Source organism: Chrysochloris asiatica, unplaced genomic scaffold (genome assembly GCF_000296735.1).
Source record: "Chrysochloris asiatica unplaced genomic scaffold, ChrAsi1.0 scaffold00044, whole genome shotgun sequence".
NCBI lineage: Eukaryota > Metazoa > Chordata > Mammalia > Afrosoricida > Chrysochloridae > Chrysochloris > Chrysochloris asiatica.
The window spans coordinates 6,880,866-6,886,737 of NW_006408562.1; the positions used below are offsets into that span (position 1 = coordinate 6,880,866).

The 5,872-nt window shown below is 44.1% G+C and overlaps 1 protein-coding gene across 1 annotated transcript in view; it reads right to left on the bottom strand.

The window, feature by feature from the left end:
* VOPP1 (vesicular, overexpressed in cancer, prosurvival protein 1) overlaps positions 1-5,872 on the bottom strand; it is a 187,448-nt gene that overhangs the window by 38,903 nt on the left and 142,673 nt on the right. The window lies entirely within an intron of this gene.

Here is a 5,872-nt window from a genome sequence, read left to right on the forward strand (position 1 = left end):
AAAGGCTGTGCTCTTTGATCTTCATCAGTAAATCTTTTAAATCCTCTTCACTTTCAGCAAGCAAGGTTGTATCATCTGCATATCGCAGGTTGTTAGTGAGTCTTCCTCCAATCAGAACAAATTTCAGTCTCTTCTGGTATCCCTTTTCTTTCTCTCTTGCCTTTTTAATAACCTTTTACTTTCTTCCTGTATGATGACATTCAAGATCATCCCACAACTCTTCTGTTCTTCAGTTTTCAGTGTTTAATTCATCAAATCTGTTCTTCAGATGATCTCTAAATTCAGGTGGGATATATTATTCAAGGTCATATTTTGGCTCTCGTGGACTTGTTTTAATTTTTTTCAGCTTCAACCTGAATTTGTATATGAGCAACTGAAGGTGTGTTCCATAGTCTGCTCCTGAGACACCATTCCTCTTCAATTTGTCATTCCATTCATTTTAACAAGTTCCAATTTTCCTAGATTCATACTTTGTACAGTCCATGTTCCGATTATTAACAGACGTTTATAGCTGTTTCTCATTTTGAGTTGTGCCCCATCAGCAAATGAAGGTCCCTAAGGCTTTACTCCCACGGGCTTTACTCCATTTGCGTCATCATGGTCAACTCTATTTTGAGAAGGCAGCTCTTCCCCAGTCGCACTTTAAGTGCCTTCCATCCTGAGGGGCTCATCTTCTGGCTCTGTATCTGACAATATTCTGGTGCTCTACATCATGTTTCAGTATTCAGTAATTAGTTCTGACAGAGTTCTACTGCTATTGATGTTTTCAGTGACTAAATATTCAGAAGTCATTTGTCTCTCCTTCTTCCTGGTTTGCCTTTGTCTGGAAGCCCATCTGAAACCTGTCCACCATGGGTGACCCTGCTGGTATTTAAAATACCCACGGCATAGCTTCCAGAATCATAGCAACACACAGTACAACAAACTGACAGACAAGTGGTGGGAAAGGGAAGTGGGAGAGAGAGATAAAAAGAAACTCAGACACCCACTGAGCTTTGTAGGGAAAAAAATTCCAGGTCAGCAAAGAGGTATTCTATGTTGTCTATGTTGTGACAAAAATGACTCTGCTGTCAAGTGCCACTGAGTCAGTTCTGACTCAAAGTGACTCTGGAGAGTCTGTGAGGAGCAGCTGGTGTGTTTGAACTCCTGACCCTGAGGTTTGTAGTCCAGTGCTGATTCTACAGGAGCACTACACCAGGAGTCCCAGGTTTACTAAATGAAACCGCTCTCAAAAATCTCACCCACAGCCCCACCCTAAATGCCTGGACAACCAGTCACTTTTTGATAGCTGGGATGAATTGGAATGGTATATTCAGGTAATTATAAAGGTATATTCATAGACTGGCATTTGTGATTTTAAAAATAACCCTACATGTTTACTGTTTTTCTTAATGTTAAAAACCACTCTTCACCTCTTGAAGGAGGTCACCAAGAGAGTGGACAAGACTAAACGGGGCCTCTACAGAGGAACACAGGAGCCTTCTGACCTAAAGCAACCCCAAACTCTGGGTCGCCCCAACCTCACGGTTTGGTTTTGTTTGTTTTTTTTTCAGAGAAAAATGAGAAGGAAACCCTAGAGAGTATGGGAGTTCGAGAAGGGGGGTAAGGGGCCTCAGGGACTGTCCAAAGCCCCATTACACTAAAGAAGAATCATGCTTACTGTACCAGCCTATAAACCAGCTTCTCCTTATGATTGAAACAGCTCTATTGTATAGTTTCAGCTATGATTGGGAGGGTAATTAAACTGTGAAAACACACTCCCAACTGTTTGTTTTCCTGGAACTGGTGCCATTTAGTGTAGTCAGGTCCTGGTCATCGCTGTCGGCTGACAGACTTATTATAGGATTGAGACATCAGACCTGCCAGAGAACCATCAGTGAAATCAGCATAAGTGTACTGTTTGAAAGGAATATACAGATCCCTCTCCAATGGGAATAGCCTATTTTCTTTGAATTATTTCATTAGGAAAAATAAAGTTGGTATTCATCACATTGAAACTTGTTAATCCAGCAGATTTCATGTTGACTATTCCGGCAGCCTGCCTGCATGCACGTGTTTACTCACATAGTTGGAATCGGTATCATTCTGTAAAAATACCAACTGTGTTCTCACTAACACGGCTTTACAATTGTTTTGCCATACCGTTATATACCCTTGGTCTTGATGAGTAAGCACGTCAGTGGGTATGTGATATTCCATAAAGAAGAAATCCTGTACTTTGAACATCTTCTTTCATGACCCCTTACTCCCTCCTTCTCACACTGAATCATGCCTTGCATCTAAGTTCTGCTACAACGGCCTCAAATGTCCCTGAGATCTAGCCCTCCAACCCCTAACCCTGTCTCTCATGTCATCATTTTTGATGTTTGCTTTTGCTTTTCCCATTGGTCTACGTGTTTTTAAAGACCGGTGAGAACACCTGACAATTTTGTCTGCATGAACATGGGCAGGGGCTAGTTAGCTAATGGGTTATGAATGAATGCGTGAATTCTGCCTTTCCTCTTCACCCAAGAGGGTGATAGGGCCCCGCCAGCAGCATAATGGGGTTGTATTAGGGGAGAATGGTATCTTTTCTCGAGTCTTTCTCTTGCTCTATCTTGCCCCTCTCCTCTGCATCTCAGACTAAAGACAACAACAAGTGCTTTTCTTCATTTGATTTCATCTTGCAGAGAAATTCTGAGGACCCTGTCTTACAGATAACCTGGTATGGTTCCCTAAACAACAGCTACTCAGGATTTCTCTCACTTTTCTGCACCTGCCACACCAAATCCAGGCTCACCAGTTGGTGCAGTTCTTCAACCAGAGGCTTCAGCCTTTATTGCTTTGGATCCTGAGCAGAGGTGCGAGTCTGTCCTGTAAACCTCACCCCCATCACCCATTTGGCTAGTCCTCCGCCCCTTATATATGCACAGGTATGCTTAAAACCCCCTGATCTTCCACATTCCTCCCTCTTCTCCAGTGAGGAACACATGTTGCAATGTACAAATTCTGCATTTTAGAAACTTCAGATGATGTTGGACTTGGAGCTAGTCCCAAGAAGGAGGTGTTTGCTCTCGCCCTGCTGGAATCTAGGTCTATAGGAACTTTCTCTTAATGTAGTCATAAGCAAAGCTCTCCAGAACCCACTTCCCATCTCTGAGACAGGAAGGAAAAGGAGTCATGGGACCACACCAGCAAATCCACACCAAATACCTGTGCTATTCAGCACTGACCAAGGGTTACTCTAGGGTGTGATATTTACCCTAGGTGCCCTATCCTGTAATCCTCACAGCACTAAACTGCTCACTTTCCAGACTGTACACCTCCACGTGGCATCTTCTTTCCTTCCCTCAGCCCCGTGGGCACAGAGCTCTGAATTTAACAGCATATAAGCAAACATCTGCAAGCGAGGAACACACCCACGGACCAGGTGTTTCTTCAGCGCCTCGTAACTAGGGAATCATTTAGAAACTAACACACTCTTTTAAGTTTTGTTTTCTTGGTCTTTTCTTTTCTCCCTCCCCCGCCCCCCCTCCATTATTACTATTTTTAAAGAGTGAAATCAAAGCAATTAAACTCGTTCCAAGTTTAAGCTATTAACTAAGGACATAGCCCTTGATTCTGCAGTGAAATTATAGCTTCGTTATGGAACAAAGCAAGTGTTATTCCATTTAATGTGCTGGTATATTTTGAGATGGATTATTTCATACCCTCTTCAGGCCTGTGAGAAGTATTAAAAACAGAAAGGAGATGGGAAAGTAAACCTATAGTTTAGGCAGAGGAATGGTGAGTCTGGTGTAAGAATCACCTGAGACTCTGTAGGGAGGGAGAAGCACTCAACCTGTGTTTCTCAGTGGCCCTAGCTGACAACTTCATGCTGGTCCCAAAGGTCTCTATAGCTAAACAAATGGCACCTGCCTTTCGGATGAGCTTGTTGTTAGGTGACGTCTAGTTGCTTTTGACTCATAGCGACCTTATGCACAGCAGAATGGAACACTGTCTGGTGAGTGTTCCGGAATAACACCAGTGTGGACTCAGTCACAGCATCCAGCCTTGTCTCAGTCGCTCTCCCTCTCACCCCAGAGTATACTGAAGGCCTGGGCTTCCCAGAGGCAAAATCACCACTGGCTTCTCTAGGCTGTCCTCCAAGACAGCCAGTGCTTCATGGGCCCTGCAATTTCACACGCATCCTGCCTGTCAGTGACCCCTGCTCTTGAGTCCACTGTCGGTGCTGTGATAGTTGCCAGGTGTTCTGCAGCGTGGAGGTCTCACAGTACAGGCTGGTGGAGAAGGAAGCCTCAGCAGTCAGTCCTCACGTGGTCCTCCCTCCCAGTTCAATAGGTTCCTACTACTCAGCTCAACTAGGCCACTATGGCTGTTAGGTGCAGAACCGTGTCCCCCAAAAGACATGTGGGAGTCCTAACCTTCACTATACTTGTTAGCATGACCTTGTTTGGAAACAAGGTATTTCTTTGACCTGTTATGTTAAAGGACATTACACTGGAGTAGTGGTTGTTCTTATGTGCTGCTGAGTTGGTTCTGACCCATAGCGACCCTGTATAGGGTTTCTAAAGAGCAGCTGGTAACCTTGACCCGCCGACCTTGTGGTTCAAACAAACCTGCAAGCCAACCCAATAAACCAAAACCCCAACCCAAGAACCCAAAACCAAAGAAAAAAGGCCCCGAACCCCTTTGAAGGGGGGCCTTGCAGAAAAGGGAAATAGTCACACACAGGAGGAAGACAGAAGCCTGGCAGTCACTAGAAACGAGGCAAGAAGTAGTTCCTTCCCTTCTTAGAACCCACAAAAGGAACACACATGCTGATACTCTGATTAGGACTTTCAGCCTCTAGAACCACAGGGTTTCCAGGACTGTACATTTTTGGGGAATAGATAGCTTCATCTTTCTCTGAGAAACTGGTGGGTTTGAACTGCCAACCTTGTGGTGCAATGCTTATCCCACTGCACCAAGATTCCTCTTAAAGGGAAGGAAAACGCTAGTCTGTGTTCTGAGACCATGAATTCACGAGTTAACAACACTCACTGCAGTAGCTGACAGTTTTAGCTAAAACTGCTACGTGACATCTCTTTGGATAATTATTATCCAAATTAAGTCAGTCAAATATAACATATACAAAAAATAACTGTTATAGCAGCACTATTTTTAAATATTAAGAAATAAACTAAACTAAATAAAACAAATGGCCAGCAGTGTGGAAGGATTCAGCCAGTTACCCTTTGCTAGTGCTCTGTGCCCTCGAGCCAGTTCTGACTCACAGCGACCCTTCTTCCTAGGAGTCGCTGGTAGATTTCAACTGTTGACCTGTGGTTAGCAGCCCAACGAGTAACCCTCTACACTACAAGGGCTCCAAAATTACCCTTCAGCAACATAATTTTTGGTTTAGAGTCAATCAGAATAGCAGGAATGTCTCTGTTCTACATAAAGAGCTATACAGGAAATAGGTAGAAAACAGTAATATGCATATACTAACTGTAAAGATATGCATCAGCATTGTTGTTGTTAGGTGCCTTCGAGTCGGTACCGACCCATAGAGACCTTAATGCACATCAGAACGAAACACTGCCCAATCCTGGGCCAACCTCACTACTCTTGCCATGTTTAAGTCCATCGATGCTGCCACTTGGCCACTCCATCTTGTTGGGGGTCTTCCTCTTTTTCTCTGACCCTACACCTTACCAAACATGATATCCTTCTCCAGCGACTGGTCCCTCCGATATCCTTCTCCAGCGACTGGTCCCTCCTTACAATATGTCGAAAGTATGAGAGACAAAGTTTGGCCATCTTGGCCTCTAAGGAGCACTCTGGCTGCACTGCTTCCAAAACAGATCTGTTGGTTCTTTTGGCAGCCCATGGCACCTTCAATATTCTCCTC